A 23477-nucleotide genomic window follows, 5' to 3' on the forward strand; every position below is an offset into this window, starting at 1 on the left:
ATTATATGTTCAGCATGCCCATGCATCACTTATATGCATATATTTATGTAGTTAAACTCTAGGCACGATTTATGATGCATTGATAAATGTTAAAGTGCCATGTATGTTGTTGTGGTAATTTGGAGCAGTGTGCGTGCGTTGGCGTGCGTGTGATGTGGTGTGGACTATGGATAGGACGGGTAGACACGGCTTGAGTTCTTCGCTGGGACCCGGTCCTTCGGGGTAGACACGGCTTGAGTTCTTCGCTGGGACCCCGATTTGGTATTAAGCGAAAGTCCGGCTTGAGTTCTTCGCTGGCACCAGGTTGGATTTAAGAGAGCTGTATAGGGGATCAGCTCCCAATATATTATGATTGATGCTACAGGGTGCGTGAGTGCTCCAAATTACCTTTTTGATGCCATGATGTGAATATGATGTTGATGTTGCATTTCATTCCACAGGTTGCATGAGATTTAGATAGTTATAGAGATTATAGTTAAGATTGATATTTTACTCTCTGAGTCGAACGCTCACTCCTGTTCAAAAATTTTTACAGGCCACAGGAGGATATTTTGTTCTGGGTTAACCTGCTTTTCTCCTTCGCAGGTGTTTATCAATAATTGTGTAATTTTATTTACTCCTAGAATTTCCGCATGTGTTAGCAGTAATTATTTGAATTTGGTCTGTAATATTATATTCATGTTGGACCTGTAAACTTAATATTTTAAGTCTGTTTTGATGGATTGGATGAGGGAGCTGAGCTCCCATTTATTATTATGTTGATGAGTATGTGGAGGGTGAGCTGAGCTCCCCAATGGATTATTTATTGTGTTTACAGGTCGGGTGAGTCGAAAACTCCCCGTTGGTAAGTCCATTTTATGGCCGGACTCTGTCCGTTTGTTTTCTTGATATTGGGCCCAAATGGGCCTTAGAATTGGGTAAATGAACAGTTAGGCTTACTACGGGCCTCGGGGGCTTTAAGCTGGCCCAGGTCCTAGTGCCGGTCCGGCCCATAGGTTGGGTCGTGACACAAAGTATGATCCTACCAATTAAAATAATTAATATATGTCTATCATATAATAACTTCTATTTGTATCATATAGTATTTTTTTAAAATTAAATATCTTTTGAGAAAAATTTATAAAGAAAAAACCTCTAAAAAGGAAAAAAAAATATATGAAGGAACATAAAATTAGATGAAGCACTTGTACTACCAAACTATAAGTATTTTGATAATTTTAAATTATATTGATTACATATATACTAACATATTTTTTAAATATTAAAATATGGTTTTTAATCAAATTTAAATCTTAAAAATTTATTATTATAATCAATATAATAAAATTTTAATCTTATATTATAATACATTATCAGGTCTTTATTGTGATGTACTATTTATTTGAAATAAAAATTTAAATGAAAATTTGTTAATTAAAAAGTAATTAAAAAATTTAAAAAAAATGTGGAAAGATGTCGTTAAAAGAGTGGAGGGGAGGGGCCCTGTTTTCCTATAAAAGGGTAGCCCTTCCATCGTAAAAAAATGTTAAAAAATGGTAAATTATTATTTTATATTATATTTTAACAAAATTAATTATTTAATCTCTTTATTTTAAAAATTATATTATTTAGTTTTTATATTTTACCTTCGTCAAACTGTTTAGCTCCTTTACCAATTTTTCTGTTAATTAATAAAGGTAAACTACTATTTAGTTTCTCTATTTTAGTAAAACTAATTAGTTAGTTCTTATATTTTGAAAAAAAACATATTAGTTAGTCCATGTAATTTGACTCCGTTAACTATATTTAGTCCTATAATTATTTTTTTATACATAAATTATCGTAATTCTCTCTTCTTGTTTCTCTCTTGTCCTTTCTTGTTTCTATTTTTTCATATCTCTTCTCTCCTACACTCATACCCTTCTCCCCTTATTCTCTCTTTGCTTTCATCTTTTAATAAAAGTGGTATAAGTTATCAACATCATAGTTACCAAATTCGCTAATTCTCCCTGGGTTCTGTGATTTAGGTCGTGCATACCAAATCGCTTGGGTACGCAATTCAGATAGCCAAATCAAGCGAACCAATTTCAATCACTCAGCACAAAATTAATGGGATGAAGAAAAAGAAGAAGAAGAAAGAACCAAAATGAATAAGAAGTAGCAATAAAGTCCAAAGAAGAAGAAGGTTTGAGTCCCAAATCAAGCAAACCCCATTTCATTCGCTCATCACAAATCCAAAATCTAAGGGAAGAATAAGAAGAACAAAGAACAGAGAATTATAACAAGTAGCAACAAAGCCCAATAAAGAAAAGAAGAAAAAGGAGAAGGAGAAGAAGAAGAAGAAGAAAGCATTTTTTTCTCTAATCTCTAGGCATCATTTTCTTTAAGATAAAGTTGGACTTTACTTTTTTTGAATTAATATATGTGGCTTAGTGAGTTTTGCAGAGCAAATAAAAGGCCCATTGTTTTCATAATAAGGAAAAGCCCATTGGTTTCATAATAAGGAAACTAAATTATAAGCCCTGCTCTAAAAACCTATCATATTTTAATATTATTGTATTTAAATTTTAATTGATAAAAAAAATTGTATATTAAAGAAAAATAATAAAATTGTAAGACTTTCTTTTTATTAAAAGTAATATTGTAAAATATATAAATTATAAAAATTTAAAAAAAATGAAAAATTAAAAGAAAATTATTATGTAATTTAGTGTTTTAAACTTAGGATTATACTAACTAAGTGTAATTCACGTATCGTGAATTGAATTAATAAGATTCACAAAGCGCGTTCTAAATTAGAACTCAATCTAAACTTACTTCTCACATATCTTATATTTAGTTAAGTGGCGTATAATAAGATTTACAAAGCACATTCTAAATTGGTGTCCAATCTAAACCTACTCCTCATAGATCCTATATTTAGCTAAGTAGCATATCGCACATCTATACCTATACCACAATTTAAGAAGTACCGTGTTTAGATAACTGTAATAAAATTAATCAATTTCCTTAAATTTTTAAGTAATAAAAAATATTATTTTCCAACATAAAAACATAAAAATGATGTCCAAGAAATTGTAAATTTAGATTTAGTATCAACATAGTAAAATTTTCATTTTTATTCAATTATATATTTTTTAAAATAGGAACCAACTAATTAATTAGTTTCACTAAAATAGATAGATAAAATAATAATATTTTTCAAAATATATAGATCAAAAAATTAATTTCTTTAAAATAGATAAACTAAATAGCAGGTTGACTATCATAGAATAACAGAAATTTTGACAGAAAAACTAAATAGTTTAAAGAAAATAAAATATAAGAACTAAATAATGTATATTTTAAAATATATCGAACAAATAATAAAAAAAATTAATTCCAATTAATGTTCGATTTGTGTGCATAAAGGTTTGATGTTCAATTTAAGAGTTATAAGTTACTTTAGATTAAAATGTTAATTTTCAAAAAAGTAAATTTATTTATTTAATTTTAAATTAAAATTTAAATTAATCGAGTCAATTCAAATAAATTATCTTCATATTAAGTCATATAAGTTATTGGATTAACTCTCAGTTTTAATCATCTTGTTGAGTCATATGATAAAATTTTAGTTATATTTTATAATATATTATTAGGTTTTTATTATGATCTATTATTTATTTAAAATAAAATTTTAAATTATTATTAACTAAAAAAGTAATTAATAAAAAAAAAAAAGGGAAAGACATGTGGGGCCACAGTTAATTTTTTTTTTTAGTTTAAAATTGTAATTTGAACTTTTTTTTACCCTTACATTTTTTTTAACTCGTGTGTTTTTAACTTTTTTTAATCAAAATTTTAAAAATGGCAAGTTTAATTTTAAATATAATTACTATTAATTTAAATATTTTATGTTTCATGTGCTAACACAAATGAGTCTTTATGGTTTATAAATAAATATACAAATATAGTCATCATTTTGACATTTTGAAAAAAATTCAATTAGTAAAAAATTACAAGTTTTAGTCATTATAAAGGTGTAATTCTAATTATTGAAGATACTATAAATATTTTCTTGAAAATGCTATAAATATTTTCTTTTGAATGCTATAACATTTCTTAATAATTGATTATATTATCTTATAAGTAAAATTATAAATTTAAAATTAAAATTTATTTTAATTTGTTTTAAATTTTAATTTGTATAATTGGTGAAGTAATTTTCGAAATAGGACCATACAAAAAAAATACAAATATTTTGAGGGTTGGATATTTCACTTTTACCATTAAAAAATAAATAAATATATATTACTGAAATATATTTTTCTTTTCTAAGAAAAATATCCAATTTTTCTTTTTAAATATTAATATATTTTTATATTTATCACCTACAATATGCATTTTAAATTTCAAAAGAAAAATTAAAAAATAAAGAAAAAATTTTACTAAATTATAATAAATTAAAATCTTAAATTATAAAACTTCAATGTAATATGAAACCTATATCTTTATTGATTGCAATAAAATCATTCCCTATAAATAGAATCACTCTTATGATAAAATTCAATCAAATGAATTTATAAGAAAATTCATAAATTTGGATTACATTTTAAAATGATAAAATTCATCTAAATTCTGAAACAATTGATAAGTGAAATGAATGTACTTATTTGTCACATTTTGCCTTTATTCATAAAGAAAATTAAATGTAACTTAAGTAGCGATATGCTTTGGATATTTAATAGAAATTTTCATTAAATTAATTTAATAGATATGCCTTTATTTGTCACATTTTGCCTTTATTCGTTACTTTTGACATGAATTTATTTTTTTAAAATGATTTTTTTTTATCAAAAGAATTAAATTCTAAAAATTTTAATCTTATCAAATAGAATTTAATTCAATTGAATTCTTTCATTTTTAAATACAATGAAGATTGGAAAGAAAAAAAAATTATTTATTAAATTTATAAAATAACAAAATTACAATAGGGATATCATGGTTGGAAATTCAACATTATTGAACTTTCATTATGAGGAAGCAAAAGAAATGAAAGTGCACTTCTTAGAACCTTACCATTTGTTTACTGTGGAACCAAACCTCAAGAGAAGAAAAATACCAAAGGACATTACATCACATCAATGAATATTTGAAGAAGATAAAGTAATTAAATATAAGAATAAATCAAAATAAGAATCAATAAAATTACATGAAAGTTATCAATTTTATGTAACTTGACACTCAAAACTACATGTAAATTATAAAATTAATCTTTGTAAATTCATGTGATAAAAATGTATATAATAATAAAATACATAAATTCATGTCATTTTCACTATTAAAAGAGACAAATTAAATTTATTAATATAAAATTTTTTATTTTTTTATAATAATAATAATTATTTTTATTTTTTCAATCAAGTGGGAACAAGGCAAGTCCTAATTGAAGGAGTCAACAAATTGGATTAAAGCAAAGGTGGGAGTCTGCTATAAAGGGAAAGCGCAAAGGTGGGCTCTTCACTTTTATCTTCCATTGGGAAATTCTTTCCTCTCTTGCAAGCACGTAAGGACAATTATCCTCTGTTTTTCTTTCTTTTTATATGTATATAAATTTTTTGAAGTTGTCATTAATCCTAACATTTGCTTAAAATGACAATTATGTCAATAATTTTAATTTTATCAATTATATACATATTCTTTTAAATTATTATCAATTATAAATAAAATTGAAAAAAAAATAAACATATGCTAAACTCAAAAATTAATACTATAACACAACCAAGAAATTTTGATTTGATATAACTCCACTGGACACAGCCACCTGAGTTCAAGTAAAATTTATAAGGATTTATAAAATTAAGAGTTCCATTGAACATCAACATTATAATTTGTATTATCTAATTTTTATTTTTACCAATTTTAATAAAAATTTATCGAAAACTAATAAAAGTATTTTATTTATGATATATAATTTTAAAATTTATATAAAATATTTTTAATAATTTTTTCATAAAACAATAAGCATGTAACGATAATTATACTCTGTTTTTCTTTATATATATATTATTTATTGTAACATTTATCACCTCTTTCTTTTGTAGTTAGTTGAGCAGCTTCAGCATCTCCTTGGAAGCCACGTGTGTAATAGTCTCTTTCCTCTTTCTTTATTTAATTCCTCTTACAATTTCATTTCCTGTTTTAACAACTTAACAAATCCTTTTGTCTTTTCCGTTTAATTTATCTTTCAATGAATTATTCATTTCTCAAGTTGCAATCCCTTGTTGCAAGTATGAGTTTTTCGTTGATTAAGATAAAGATATAATTTTTTTTTGGGTTGTTCATTAAATTAATCTTAACATTTGCTTAAAACGAAAAATTATGTGACTAATCATTTTAATTTTATCAATTACAAACACAATCTGTAAATTATCTAATAACATGAATTCTTTTACATGGAAAATTAATGGGTAATTTGAATCTATTCATGACTAGAAATGATTAAATCCATTCAAACAAAAAAATATGAGATATATATAAATAGTTACTCAAATTAGACTCAACTCCTTCCACCCAACTAATTTGAAAACTCTACATACTTTATTTAAAAATGCTTTGGGTAAATTATTATTTGTTCCTTATATTTTAATAAAATTAACTATTTAATCTCTATATTTTAAAAAAAATATTATTTAGTCCATGAAAATCTAAACATTCATTTTTAAAAATATTTCTTATATTTAAAATTTAAGAATTTTAATAATAATAATTTTAAAATCACCATATTTTTTTAATTTTATTTATCATTTTGTTGATATATGAAACAAAATTAATTAATTTAAAAAATCAAAAAATAATATATTAATTAACTTATTTCAAAATAATATATTAAATATTTCAATTAAAAATTTGGAGAGTTATAACTCTTGTGTGTGTATATATATATATATATATTGTGCTTGTGTCAATGAAGGAGGTAGAACTTTCAGCCCCATTTTTCTAATAATTCTTTATCAATGAAAACTTACACTTCCATTTGTTTTATTTTGAAATATCTTGAATTACTTATTTTTTATATTTAATTTAAAAAAATTAATTTTAGGAATTAGTTATATATATATTAAATTTAAAGCGTACAAATAAACTCATAAAATCATATCACTTGTTTAAGAAAGTAACTTAAAATTTTGTTATTTATCTTTTTTTTTAATACGGTTGTCATTAATATTTACTGACATATATAACACTCGACAAAAGAGCCATCTATTTAAGCTGATTTTATTTAAAAATATAAATATTTAGAATTTAAAAGTATAAAATATTTAAATTTTTATTTTAACTAACTTCTTATTTTCTTTTAATTATTACTTATAAAAATATTTAAAATTTAAAAAATAAAAAATATTTATTGAAAAAAAATGTCATGATTTGTTTATTTAATCATTTAAAATATTTCTTTTTAATTATTAGTTGTATAAAATATCTAAGTTTAAAATATTAGATAAAAATTCTAATCAATTTGAGGGAATTAAAATTTAGAAGATAAAACATATATATATACACACATTTCTTGAGAATAGGTAAATATATATATATATATATATATATATATATATATATATATATATATATATATATATATATATATATATATATATATAGTTATAGAATAAAAATAAGTTAACAAAATTATATCACTCGTTTAAGCTGATTTTATTTAAAAATATAAAATATTTAGAATGGAAATGGTATGAAATATTTAAATTTTCATTTTAACTAATTTTTTATTCTTTTAATTATTAGTTATAAAAAATATTTGAAATTTAAAATATAAAAATATTTATTACGCAAAAAATATTAGGTGGTCTATTTATTTAATTATTTAAAAATATTTTATTTTAATTATTAGTTATATAATATATATATATATATATATATATATATATATATATATATATATATATATATACATATTCATTAAAAAATTATTTATGAAATTTGAGAATGTATTTTTAAAACTTATATTAATATATATTTAAATAATTATTCACTAGAAAAATATTTATGAAATTTAAAATTTTACTTTAAAAAATTGTTATATTTAAAATTTAAAAAATTAATATTAACAATTTAAATATAAAAATTTTCAATTACTAATATATGATAACTGATTTAAATGAAAATATAAAATAATCTATTAATTAATTTATTTCAAAATTTAAAATTAAATGATATATTATCAAATACAAAATTATATTCACTACTATTAGAAAGTTTATATATTAATACTTGAAATAAAATCAATTTTTTGACTTAAATACTTTTAAATTTCAATTATTAAAATTTTATTTGATTAAAAATAATTATTAAAAATAATATTTTTTAATTTAAGTTTTGGTTAGATTAGAAAAAGGGTGAGTTATTTTTTAAAAATTATATTAGTATATAAATAATTATTCACTAGAAAATTATTTAGAAAATCTAAACATTTATGTTTAAAAATATTTCTTATATTTAAAATTTAAGAATTTTAATAATAATAATTTTAAAATCGCCATATTTTTTTAATTTTATTTGTCATTTTGTTGATATATGAAACAAAATTTATTAATTTAAAAATAAAAAAAATAATATAACAAAATTAACTTATTTCAAAATTTAAAATTAAATGATATGTTATTAAATATAAAATTATTAATTAATATTAAAAAAATATATATTAACACTTGAAATAAATCAATTTTGTATTTAAATATTTTTGAATTTGGATTGCTAAAATCTTACCTTATTAAAAAAATAATCATGTAAATATTTAACTCAAATTTTAATTAGATTAGAAAGAGTTAATTATTTAAAAAAAAAGTATGTTAAAATACATATTTAAATAATTATTTAGTGGAAAATTATTTATGAAATTTAAACATTTGTTTTTTAAAAACATTTTTTATATTTAAAATTTAAGAATTTTAATAATAATAATTATATGTTTTTTTTTATTTTATTTATCCTATTACTAGTATATGATAACTAATTTAAAGAAAACATAAAATAATCTATCAATGAACTTATTTCAAAATTTAAAATTAAATGATACATAATCAAATACAAAATTATATAAATTATTATTAAAAAAATTTATATATTAGCACTTGAAATAAAATTACAATTAACTAAAACTTTTATTATTCATAAAATTTTAAAATATGGTTATGAAAATATAACATATAGAGAAATATATATTAAATTATATTATTAAAGTAAAATAATAAATATTTTGTGCAAAGCGTGGGTAAAATGAATAGTTTAAAATGGATTCCACAAAATTTATATAACATTTTATGAATAAAAATGCCCTTTTCAAAAAATTTTTTTCCACTCCATCTTTTGTTTAACCATATATCAATTCTACTTAAAATTAATTAAGGTGTTCATTTATGTCACACCAATATATGCATGTCATGTTATCATAGATAGCGCATTATAATTAATATAGGATAAATTTGTGTTGGATTTGGGAAAAAAAAATTAAAAGAAAATGAAAATCATAAATTAATTTTTTTATCTATTTACTATTAATTTGCACAGACATCTATATAAAATATTTTATGTTTTTCTAAACTTTTTAATATTTAAATTTATTATGCACTCAGTAATGACATTACATTATTTATGTTGTTATAGAAATCTCTTATATTATAACACATGAATTTATTTTATATTTATTATAATATTATTAGTTGATTTATATGTTTATTAATTGTTATAAATTTATTAGGTATAAATTTTTTTTAAATTTTGTAGAAATTTATAATTTTTTAATTTTACTCTTGAAAGTAGTTGAAGAAATGAGTACACATAAATTTCAATTATGAAATTATATCAAATACGAATTATATAGAATTTAATTAAATTTTATATTTTATATTGTTTTATACCAAATAATAAAATTCATTTTAAATGAATTCTAAAAGTTGCGGTGAGTTGAACCAAAAATCATGTTAATGTTTGTTAAGTATTATTGTTTGAGCTATTATTGAGAAAATTTTCTAGCTGGGAGATCCAAAAATTTTTACAAACAAGTAATTTTTTTTTTCTTCTAATTTTCTTTTAATGTGTTTTTCCTCTCTTTTCCCTCAATTCGCAAGGACTTAAAACTCATAAAAATAAATTTTATGTAATAAATAAATATTAAACCTTAAAAATAAAAATTTAGGATGTTGATCAGACTTTAAATATTTCAATTAAATTGAAAATAATTAAAAATAATGAATTTTGTTATGAAATCTCAAAAAAAAAAAAAAGAAAACTAAATAGAAATTTAAAATATCAAATATTTATTAAAAAATAATTTTTTAAGAAGTTATAAAAACATTTTTTGGTCATTAAATAAATAATTATAAAATGGTAATAAGTATTAAATGAAAATTAAAGTTTAGAATAAATACAATCTAATAAAAAGTATAATTAAATAAAAATATCTCTTAATTTTCTAAATCCCTTAAGAAGTTATTTTTATATAATTTTCATTTTTTCAGTTATAGACAACACTTCATCTAGAAAAAAAAAATTAAAAATATAAATAAAATATTGAAAAAATAAATAAATTATTGCTACTATTATTTAATTACAACAAAGGCAAAAAAAAAAAAAAAAAAAAAAAACTTAAATTCCATGAAGAGATTTCCAGGAAGAAGCTGCTCTAGCGCACGTCGATTATGACTCAAGAAAGAGAGAAAACAACCAACTTGAAGACAAAGACTCCCACGCCTTTTTTTTTTTTTTTTTTTCCTTTTTGAAGTAATTAGTTATAAATTATAAAAGATTTTTTTTTTCTTTAAGTGAATCACTGGTTTTTTTAGTTCAATGAGTTAGACTTAATTATGTTTATATCAAAGAGACTTATTATGAAGATAAAGCGTTTTCAGTAAAAATTTTCCTTCATTTATAAGAATTCAACACTCGATTTTTTATATAAAAATTGAGAAAATAATTTTAAAATTAAATATTATAATAAAAAAATTGAAGATAGAAATTGAGAGGACTCAACCAATTAAAATAAAAAGGAAAAATAATTAATAAAATTTCTACAATATTGTTGTTGAAATAGTAACTCATAATTGAGTTTTGATATATATAAATAAGATTAATTGCATAAGTGTGTAAAAAAAAAAAAAAAAGTAAAATTATATATCCTCCCATCTCCTTCTCGCCTTTTTTCAATTTTTTTTAATCTCATCTTTATGAATAAATACTTTATATTTTTCTCAAAAAAGTAGTTTTCCTTGTGCTCCAATTTTTTTATTCTTCAACCCTGAAAGAATACTATCATTTTTTTTTTAAATTATTTTAATTATTGGCTCAAATAATTTTATCACTTTATTATGATGTAAATAATGTGAAATATTTATTTTTTTTTTTATCTTTCTTATGCATTCAATAAATTTTTATAATACTGACACCCTTAATTTTTGTTTTAGTTTAACTATACTCTATGATTATACTTTTTAGCATTGATTCATTTAAAATATGTAAATATTGAGTGTAATTATTTTTTTTTCCTAAATTAATATTGTATTGGACCTAACCAATGGTTGAGCTAAAAATTTTATTTACTAGAGTCATTTATATAATTAGTTAATTTTAAGTATATGTATATAATTATATAAACCAATATATATATATATATATATATATATACTAATAATTAAAATTTGAAAGAATTGTAAATAAGAATAATTAATTTTAAAAAATAAGTCAATTATAGTATTATTTTTTATACGGGGGATTGAGGAAATGAGAGTCTTAAATTTAATTCTATTAGATAAGTAATATATTTTCAGTTGTTAAATTAATTTAGGTTATACTCAAGTCAATAACTTTTACTATAACGGTTACAAAGGTAGAATTATCATATATTAAGAAATTTTATCCTATAATTTGATAAAAGTTAAAAATGTAAAAAAACAATTGATAAGAATAATAAAATAATATATTGATATGAAAAAATTTAAACAGTAATATATATTATACTAATTAATATTAATTATTATTAAATTTTATTGTAATTAAATTTAATATTTAATATATATATATAAAATAATTACACATTATAAATTATTTATTGTAGCATATGTTAAAAAAAAAAGAAAAGGATTAATATAGTATTTATTATTTTAAAATAATAAATATTATATAATTTTATAATTAAAATAATTTAATTTAATTTTAAGAGATTTAACTATCCCATATCGTTTAAACATAAGAAATAAGAAGGATTAATAAAATTCGCTTTAAAATGACGCCGTATATCTCCTCTGAATCATAGTTTGCAGGAGCTAAAGTGGTAGCTGCAAGGGGTTCTGATGGAAAATGACAAACTTCGAGTAAGGCAGGAAAGTTGAAGATGCAATGAAAAGGATTTCATTGCATCCCAAATTATTTGACATTTCATGGCCATGAAATGTCAAATAATTTTAATTATGTTAATTTTAATTATTTGACATTTCATGGCCATTTTAATTATTTGACATTTCATGGCCATGAAATGTCAAATAATTTGGGATGCAATGAAATCCTTTTCATTGCATCTTCAACTTTCCTGCCCCTGGACCCACTGGATATCAGTCCCCCTGAACCCCCTATATATATTCAGGTCATCTCTCTCTGTGTAGCTCAGGAATGCATCTACCACAAACATCTTCTATAGCTAGTTGAGCAGCTTCAGTATCTCTCCATGGCAACCCAAATGTATGTAATAATCTCTATCCTCTTTCTTTATTTAATTTCTCTCGCAGTATCATTTCCTGTTTCAACAAGTTAGTCATTTTACCTCTCCCCAATATTTGTAACTTAACTACTTTTATCTTTTCGGTTTAATTTGTCTTTCAATGGCTTATTCATTCTCAGGTTGCAATTCCTTCTTGTAAGCATGAAGTTTTTTGTTGACTAAAACAAAGATATAAATCAATTTTTTTTTGAAGTTGTTTATTAAATTAGTCCTAACATTTGCTTAAAATGATAATTATGTCACTAATCATTTTAATTTTATCAATTATATACATAATCTTTTCAATAATTATCAGTTATAACTAAATTGAAAAAAAAAATACCTATATGCTAAAACTCTCAAATTAATACTATAACACATATTTTTAAATTGAGAAATTTTGATTTGGTATTACTCTACTAGATACAACTACTTGTAATTCATTTTAATTCGTGTAAAATTTAAAAAATTTATAAAATAAAGAATTTAATTCGGCATTAATTTTACGATTTGTATGATCTTATCTCTAAACTTATCTCTCATCTTTTTAAGTTAAATCAATTAACATAAATTTTAATAAATAAATGAATATGAATTATTTGAAAAAAAAATAACATTTTAATCCTAATGACTAGTAAATCATATATTTTAAACCATAACTCTACATCTAATAGATGGGCTGATTAAAAAATATTTAAAAAATTATTATTTAATTCTTTAATTTTTATAAAAATAATTTTATTGATAAATAATTTCCAATTAAGTTTACTATAAAAGTGAAAGAGAGAAAGAAAATAAAAAGTGGAAATTTTATTTTTGAGAGGGAGGGCAAAAGGTAATTTTGTTTTCTTTTTATATATATTTAATTTTTTGGGCTCAAATCATTTTGCCAACACTAGTATTTTTCTTCCTATTTATTTTGATGCATGAGTTTGTCGTGGATTAAGACAATGATATAAATGAGTTTTTTTAAGTTATTTATTAAATTAATCCTAATATTTGCATCAAATCACAATTATTTGACTAATTACTTTTTAATTTTATCAATTAAAATGTTAATTATTTTAATTTCAAATTAAAATGTTATTTTTTAAAAAAATTACATTAAATTTTTAAATTAAAATTTGAATTAATCAGATTAATCTATATAAATTATTTTCATATTAGAAACTTAGAAGTATAATATATAAATATAATTATATCAACACAAAAATTGAGATGAAAATACGACTGGAGGCTTAATTCCTTCACGCCAAACTTCTCAAGTTCGATTCCCAGTTCCAACGTTTATGTTCTCTTGTTATTTAACTTAACTAATCCTAGCCGTCCATTCCAGTTCTGATAATCTCAGCCCTTGTAAGTCTTAGTATACCTGACCCTAACCTCATCCTCACGAGAGTGCTCATCTCCTCCAACTTTCTGCCGATTATGGATGTCTTCCCTGCATCCTCATTTCTATATATTTTTTTTCTCCAGCAACCCCTTGTGGTCCCTTTCGATTTCTTCCCCATATCTAGATTTCTTTGATTTAAAGCCTCTTTATTTTTTTTTTTCGTTTATTTATGTAGCTCTCAATATCCTTTCCATCGACCACCACTCTCCTCTCATTTGCTTGTCCTTTCTCTCCTAATTGGCCAGCGCTTTCCTCTTTGATTTTGGGAGTTCTTATGGTCTCAGCATCAGCAACAATTCTCCTTTCGCATAAGCAAGTCACAGCTAGCAGAGAGATCAACAATTCTCCTCTGTGATTTTTGGGAGTTATTTTCTCTTACTAGCCCAGATAGAAGAATCTTTTACATTTAAATCTATGCTACTTGATGGGTTTTATTAATTTGTTAGGTTTGTAATTGATGATATTGTATTTTGGCATTTAGCTAAATACATTAGATTTGTTCTTCTTTTTAAGCCTTTGCTGTAAATACATCAATTTTGTTTTTTTTTTATGCATTTGCTGTAAATCTATGCCTTGTGATGCTTGAACCTTGATGTTGAATGTGATAAATGTGCTGTAAACTTTGCTGTTGCTTGCTTCTGTTTTCCTTCGGAAGATGCAGACTTCGTGCATTGCTTTTGTCTCATTCCTACATATTAACTAACTATTGTTAAATAACTTCCTCCTCCCTCTTCTTTTTGTATATGTATAAAACAGGACAGGAAATGTAATATTATCTACCGTTCAAGCATTAGCTTCTTTGGCTTCTTTGGGAAAACAATTATCTTGGGAGATGAGTTTGTTGGTGGTAATTCTAATCAAGTATGCTATAGCAACGACAATTGAACACGAACTCCAAACCTATCCCAACTCAAATCGCAAAAGATGTGTTAAAAATATTCGTCTCCTATTGGGTTATATGGCAATTGTGCTACTTGCTTGGATTCATTTTCTCAGCTATGGTGTATTACTTTTGAGTTTATGCGTCTACTTTGTTATACGATTTGCACGCAATCCATATCAAGACTTATGTTTATTAGTAGGCGAAGATTTGCAGTACTTAAAGGTGCTAGTTGAAGGTAAAATCCAAAGGCTATTTGGCAGGGAGGAGAGAGACACTGAGGAGAGAGGCAGGGAGGAGAGAGACACTGAGGAGAGAGCCGCTGAAAATGTAGCCGCTGGAAATGTCTAGTTGGGTATATCACTCTAGTAAACCTGATTTGTCTTTAAAAGTTTAGATTTCTCTATAAAATGTATGATTTTAGCAATAATTATAATAGTTTAAATGTGATAGTTTAGTCCATATTAATGTATCTGAGTTTTAGAATTAATATTTGAGTTGGAGAATTTTGAAAGGGTGTTCATTGAAATTTTGAAATTTATTTATGTATTGCATGATTGAACATGTTAGAATATTTGTTTATTGCCTTGTTAAATCTCCCTCTCTCTCATTTGTAATTTTTGATGCAAAGAGGGGTTTTGATTTGTGTTGTTTGTAGAGGAAGACATAGGGAGAGGGAGAGAATTTATTATTATTATTATTATTATTATTATTATTATTATTATTATTATTATTATTTTTTAACACCATTAAGTCCAAATTTGAAATATTTTATTACAGTATATGAGTTGTAGAAATAATACAAATACTCATCTCTCTTATCATAGCAAAATACCCATCTCATTCGCAGGGTGTGTTTGAGGTTAGAATTGGCTATTGATTCCATACTCAAAGCTTGTAAATCAAATAATGTTGATCTTAGTCCCAAGTTTCAGATGGTTTCTTCTAGGCTTAGGACCTGCATATTTAAATGGGGCGCTTGTTGCTCATATCTTTGCTACTCCAAGCATCAGGAAGTGCATTTCAAGCACTAAGGAGGCTGCTAACTGGAGGTGGGGAAAACAGCATAATGCAGGAACAAAATCATCTGTCTTCTTCGTCTATTAAATATTGCTTTGTCTTAATTATTGCTTATTTATTAATATTATGTAAATGACCTTTTTCATATTGCTTGCTGCTACTCTGACCAATTTGGTGATTAATTTCTCTTTAATCTTTTCTTGCCCTGCACTGTCCATGAATTCTACAAAGTTGAGCTTCTTGTTGCAACTTAAAAGCTTTGTCACTATCAGTTCAGATATGTTAGGTCTTGGATTTTAGTAGGGTAATTAACAAAGTTGTTTGTAAAGAGTTTATTTGCTCTTGAAGATTAGCTTTGGATCTCTAGTTCTGCGGCTTGAGTGGGGCCTTCAGCTGTTGTTTATTTTTGAGTTTACTTTGGTTTTCTTTTTTTCTTTTTTTTTCTCTTCTTTTTAATTCAATGGAGTCAAAATTAGTTGAATAATAATTAATAAATGTTAATTATATAACATGTACAATTCTCTCTTTTAATAACTCTCAAATAGATTTTGTTTCAATTATGCAGCAACAGAAAATTATAGAATACAAAGACTGATATTGAGTCAGCGGGCTGGTAGTAACCACTAACAAGCAATGTAATTGTTAGAATAAATTAGTCTTCAAACACTCTTATTTCACATTAGCTGGTCATAGATTTTGACATCTCTTTATAACCTTTTAGATTTATAATTTTGTTTAGTGAAAAGATTTATAAATTTTGAATATTGATATAGAGTTGATATGCAATAGAGTTAAATAACGAAAAAAGTATATATAATCAACTTTAATTAATTAGAATTAAAATGATAGTAGAGTCTAATTCATTTTCTTTGGGTTATGTAATTCTTTATAATCTCTCAAGTCTTGAAATGTTTCATAGGTCTTGCATTTCTAACAGTGATCAAAATTACTTGGACTCTTTCCACTATTGGGTCCAATCTAAAAAAAAAATACAGGTTGCTATTCAAAATTGTCTTAAAATTTGATAATGGGCCTATAGTTATAGTCTTACTAAATTCTTGTTGGGCTTTGGCTTGTAAGAGAATTACTATTTAAACTTTTTATTTTAACCAACTAATTATTTTTTTTAAAATATATCAGTTAATATTTATATTTTTGTTTAAATTTTTATATTTTTATTTAGTATATTCTTTGGCCTTCATTCATTCAATTTAAATCAAAATTAACATTATAAAAACTAAATAGTTCAAAGCTTATAAAATATAAGAATTATATTATTGTATTTTTTAAATTACTGAAACTGAATAAAATTCAAACTAATGAGAGACAAAAAGTAAATAGAACAATTTTTTTTTTGGTCAATAGGCAAATTACATTACATAAAAGGTTTAGAACCCAATACATAACAAAGGACTCATTTTCATGATTACAACATAAGGCTAAAAGTCTGATTTCAATCCAATACAACACTTCATTAGCCCAAATAGAACCACTACATGAGTAACCAAAATAGGCCCTAATTGGCTACCTAGCCCAGTGGTAGAGAAAAGGTCAGAAAACAAAGAGAAAGCCTTTCCCTGCAGCCCATTTGGGAGACCTATAGCAAATGAGAGACCCGAAGCCCAGGAACTGCCGCCACCGCCCAACCATTCACAAGCAGATCCAACCAAGGAAGTTTCCAGCAAAATGGAGTGCAAGGGAACAAAAATTGGCCAATGCCTACAGAGGAAAATTCCCCACACAAGCATACTCCTCAATTGCTGAGCAAACCATTATGACCCAAGAACAAAGAAGAAGCACAATGCCATGGACAGTACTAAACCTTGCCGAAAAACACCAGAAATCGGGGGTGAGAGGTGACCGACTCTTTGACTTCTCTCGTGGCTTCTGGGTTGAGCTAAGATCCTCAAACCCGACGACAAGCCACCCCAAATCTCCCCTAGTATCCCAAAAGCTGTAGTGACCCAAGCAGAAAACAATCCAGACCAAAGATGGCCATGTAGATCAAAAAGTGCTTTAACCATTTCTTCATATCTGCAACAAAAACAATATATTATTTATGCATACTACAACCCCGCCCGGAGGTGCAGAGGGAGAACCCATTTCTGGGACAGGGAACAAAAATATAGGAACTAACCCTAGAGACCATTGTATAAAATCGCTTTGGCAGAGAGGAGCGCATTGAAAATTTTATTGCCCACCCAATATGGCTTCTTTTCCTCATCCTAAGGACGGTTAATTGCATCAATCATCTATTAATTTAAGTATTTATTTTCATTTCAGTTATTTAAATTTATTTTATTAAAAATAAAATTAATTAACTTTAATTTTATTAAAAGAAAATTTCTAACATACAATAGTAAATTTTCATGCAAAAACAATTATTATTTTACCCCTATTTTCTAGAAAAAAAAAATCACCATTTTATTCAAATTTTTTTTTCTATTTCTCACATTCTTAATTTCTTACAGTCAAATTATTTGATATTTATTTATTAATAAAATTATTTTATTTTTAATAAAATTATTATTTATTAAATTTATTAATAACATTATCTTATAATTTATATTTTCTATTTGTTATTTTTTTACTATTAATTTAAATCTTATTAACCTTTAATTGGGTTCATTAATAAATAATTATATTTTCCCCTTTAACTTTAGGACACTATTTTTGAATATTTTACTTCAATTAGATAATTTAATTCAAGCATGAATTAATTTACTTGACCTCTTTAATTTTAAAAATAAAATTTTAAAATATAATTTAAATTAAATAATTAAATTCAAATCTCCACATAACTAAGATTATAATCAGTTTTAGTTTGTTTTAAATAAAATATACTAATTTTTAAATACCAATGGCAATTATGTAATTAAATCATAATAGAAAATTCGAAAATAAGCTAAATTAGGGTTTAGGGTTTGTCATTATGGTTCAGCTAAATATCGAGGTGCCATTAACGTTTAAAATTAATTTATTTTATTTTAAAATAAATTAAAATTACAATTATCGCCTTAATTAAAATGAGGCCTGAATTTAATTATTTAATTAAAATCATATTTTAAAAAATTATTTTTCAAAATTAAATAGAGTAAGTAAATTAATTGATACTTAAATTAAATTATCTGATTGAAATAAAATTTTAGAAAATAGAGTTTTAAAACTAAAGGTTGCATATAATATTTACTGATGAACTCAACTAGAATTTAATAAAATTTAAATTAATAATAAATAAAAAATAAAAGTTAATAAATAATGTTTTTAATAATTATTAAAATTATTAAAAACGAAATAGTTTTATTGATAAATGTGCATAACTTAATTTGACTATAAAAAATAAGAATGTGAGAGAAAGAGAGAAAGAAACTTATGGGAGGTAAAATGGTGACTTTTTTTTAAAAGATAAAATAGTAATTTTAAATGATATATCATCAAATACAAAACTATATCCACTGTTATTATAAAATTTATATATTAATACTTGAAATAAAATTAATTTTTATTTAAATATTTTTAAATTTTAATTACTAAAATTTTATTTAATATTAAAAAAGTAATTATTAAAAAATAATATTTTTAAGTCAGATTAGAAAGAGGTGAATTATTTTTTTAAAAAATTATATATATATATATAAAATTGTTCACTAAAAAATTATTTAGAAAATCTAAACATTTATCTTTAAAAATATTTCTTATATTTAAAATTTAAAAATTTTAATAATAATAATTTTGGAATCGCCATATGATATTTTATTTATTATTTTATTGGTATATGAAATAAAATCAATTAATGTAAAAAAATAGAAAATAATCTATTAATTAAGTAATTTCAAAATTTAAAATTAAATAATATAATTTTTTTTTGAATTTTAGCTACTAAATCTTACCTTATACTAAAAAAAAAAGAAAATATTTTATTAAAATTTTAATTAGATTAGTACATTTAAATAATTATTTAGTAAAAATTTATTTATGAAATTTAAACATTTATTTTTTAAAAAACATTTCTTATATTTAAAATTTAAAATTTAAAATTTTTAATAATAATAATTTAGAAATTTTGCAATTTAGAAATTTAGAAATTCATTTATGTATTTTGCGATTTAAATATTGTAACATGTTAGAAATTTTGTTTATTGCATGGTTAAGTATCCCTCTCTTATTTGCAATTTTTGATGCAAATTGAGTTTTTGATTTAGTTTTTATTTACAGAGGAAGGAAGAGTTGAGGAGAAAGAGAGAAAATTTTTTTTATTAAATTATTTTATTAATTTTAATGAAAAAATTTAATTTCAAAAATTATATATGTTCATAGTCAATGTAAAAAATAATAAAAAAAAACTAGAGACCAGCCACGCGCAGAGAAAAAAAAGAAAAAAAAAAGGACCCAGTAGCACTCAATAACAAAGAGAGCAAATGAAATTCGGCATTAGAGAGACGAACTTGATCAGATTTAATCTGATTTAAAAAAAAATAACAACATTGCCTCATCCGATTCAGAATACGTCAAACCCAGCTGCTTTCCGATCTCCAACATGCGAGTTACATCCAAACCAGCATCATCTCCTCTGGTTGTTCAATCACACAATTTCCATCAGATTCTTTCTTACTTTCCCCATTTGGTTTGAGGGAGACATCAATAGAATGACTTCCACCCCTTTGATTGGTCCTACCCACTTGGTCCAATAGAATGACCCTGGTTTGCATCTGCTGAAATGGATGTTGGTAAGAGAGGCTCAATTGAAATTTCATGTCTAGACATACTTCATGATTTGGGCTGTCACAAGGGATGAGAGCCGAGCTTTGATTATCTTGTAGAAGCCCGTTATATTGTAAAAGCCCGTTATCCATGGGCTCCTTATTAGTAGCCCAACCATTACTCTGCAGCTCACAATCTTCCAAATTAAGATTGTGGAAGAGATACAGCCTCATGGTTGTTATGGTTAAAGGGGTGGAGTGATTTGCAGACGAGTGAGAAGACGAAGAAGAGGGGGAGAGCACGCTCTGCCATTTTAAAACTCCAATTGCATTGCAGAGCTCTTTGTCGCAAAATACCTATCTCATTCTCGGATGTGTTTGAGGAACACAGGATTATAATATCAATTAATGTTTGTGGTCCTCTATGAAATAGCATTGGCTTTTGAACCCATACACAAAGCTCGTAAATCAAATTACCAAACAATCTGCTTCCTTGCCACCATTTTACTTGTGTTGATCTTAGTCCAAGCTTCGGATGGTTTCTTTTGGCCTTATGGACCTGCATGTTTAAATGGGTAGCTTGAAACTCATATCAAGATCTTTGCCATTTGCTACTCCAAGCATTTGATGAGTTGAAGAGGCTTTTGGGAAATGTATTTCAAGCACCGAGGAGGAGGCTAACGGGAGGTGGGAAAACTTCCGCAGTAATATTATAATCTCGTATTTGAAGGGTTAAATTAATGAATCTTCATAAATATTTTAAAAACCAGATGAGATTTTGCTTAGAGACTTGCCTCAATTAGAATTCTGAATTTGTTTAATTTCTTGCATTTCATAATATTTTCAGTCACAAATAAAATTTCTTGCCCTGTTAAGCATGATGGCTTCACTTAGAATTATATTATTCATAAGCAAATGATTCATTTCCATTCTCAAGCAATCATATTTTATTTTTATTTTTTTTAAAATGAATTTTTTTTAAGTTAAAAAAAAAAAATAAATCTTTCATTCTAAATATGAGAATTAACAAAAAAAATTAATTAAATTGAATTCTTATTAAATTTTATTAATTAAATTTTAAAATTTATATTTATTTATTTTAATTTTTAAATCACTTTAGTGTTCATATACGAATTCAAATTATTTTTTCTATTTTATGTTTCTATTATCATCATTTTATTTTTTTTAGTTGTTTAACTATTAAATTGTTAAATTTGCATTAATTATTGTTATCTTTATTAAACTATTTTTTAAGATGACTTTGTTTTATAATAAATGAATTTGACTTTATACGCCCACATCATATTAATAAAATATCATATTTTCATCTCATTACAAGAAAATTATAATAACAAAAAATTATCGGTCTACTTTAGCGATTTTTTTTTTGTCTTTTTTTTATATAAACACTACTTTAAAATTATAAGAATTTGATTATTATTATTATTATTATTATTATTATTATTATTATCATAAAAAATATTAAATAAATAATATGGATAAATCTTTCATAATATTCATTAAGAGTTGTTAATATATTAAATGTATAAATTTAGTTTATAAATAACTATATTTAAATTTATTTTATTCTTAAATTATGATATAATTATAATATATTTAATTTTTTATAATAATTTAAAAAATATTTTAAAATATTGTGCATATATATTATTTTTATATACTAAACCTACTATTATGAGACTAGTGTTAGGCTTTTTCTTAGATACTTAATCACATTTAATTATTATTTTTTTATAACCCATTAATATTTTTTATTGTTACATTTTTTTTTTCATTGTATCATTACAAGTAAAAAATAAATATTGTATTATTAATATTATTGATTTTAAACTAAATTATATATACGTAATTATAGTGGAATATAGTGAATGATTTAATCACTATTAATAGTTAATAATTTTATTTATAAAATACAAGTATAATATTTTTAATTATAAAATAGAATTGGATCTTTTTTCAATATAATACCCACAGCATTGCGCAGGGTATTATTATTAACTAAAAAAAGTAATTAATAAATTAAAAAAATGTGGAGCTTTGTCCTACATCGTTATTGCATGTTGGGCTACCATTTAATTTTTTTAGTTTAAAATTTTAATTTAAGCTAGTTTATTTTTTACACATGTATTTATTTACTCGTGTGTTTTTATTATTTTTAATCAAAATTTTAGAAATATAATTTTAATTTAAAATAATAATTATTAATTTAAATATTTTATTTTTCATACACAATAGAAGTAGGGATGGCAATAGGTTTGATTTTTTTGGTATTCAAACCCTTATATGACGAGTTTGGATAGTACATAATTGAGTTTGGGTTTAAAAATAGTACTTGTTACGAGTTCGGATTAGATTTAAATTTTTCATATTGGGTATCCATTATTCGAACCTATTTATATAAATACTTTTTTAAATATAAAATATATGTTTTTATAATAATATTTAGAAATTTTATATTTTTATCTTAAATAAATTTAAATATTTCATGAAATTATTACATTTTTAAACTATAAATTATAATAAAAATAATTGTTTTTTGTAAATTATTAATTAAAGTATATAAAATTAAACTGGTTCGAGTATTTTTCACATAATAATAATTGAATTTTGAAACGAGTTCGAATAGTTGATAATAAATTTTAATTGAATTTGAGAAGGGTTCGAATTTTGAAAACATTAATCGATTCCAATATGATGATTTTCACGAGTATCTACCTGTTATCATCCTAAGTGTCACGA

General features: G+C 23.4%; 2 long non-coding RNA genes across 2 annotated transcripts; one reads left to right on the forward strand and one right to left on the reverse strand.

The window, feature by feature from the left end:
• The first annotated feature begins 13960 nt into the window (after positions 1-13960).
• On the forward strand, positions 13961-15542 carry LOC131171799 (uncharacterized). Its single transcript, XR_009142449.1, has 2 exons — positions 13961-14563; positions 14874-15542. It is a non-coding gene; the product is annotated as an uncharacterized LOC131171799 (long non-coding RNA).
• A 1805-nt stretch (positions 15543-17347) lies between these two features.
• On the reverse strand, positions 17348-18250 carry LOC131172058 (uncharacterized). Its single transcript, XR_009142706.1, has 2 exons — positions 18155-18250; positions 17348-18051 (listed from the first exon to the last, which is right to left on the reverse strand). It is a non-coding gene; the product is annotated as an uncharacterized LOC131172058 (long non-coding RNA).
• Positions 18251-23477: the final 5227 nt, after the last annotated feature.

This window comes from Hevea brasiliensis, chromosome 13 (assembly GCF_030052815.1).
Source record: "Hevea brasiliensis isolate MT/VB/25A 57/8 chromosome 13, ASM3005281v1, whole genome shotgun sequence".
Classification (NCBI taxonomy): Eukaryota; Viridiplantae; Streptophyta; class Magnoliopsida; order Malpighiales; family Euphorbiaceae; genus Hevea; species Hevea brasiliensis.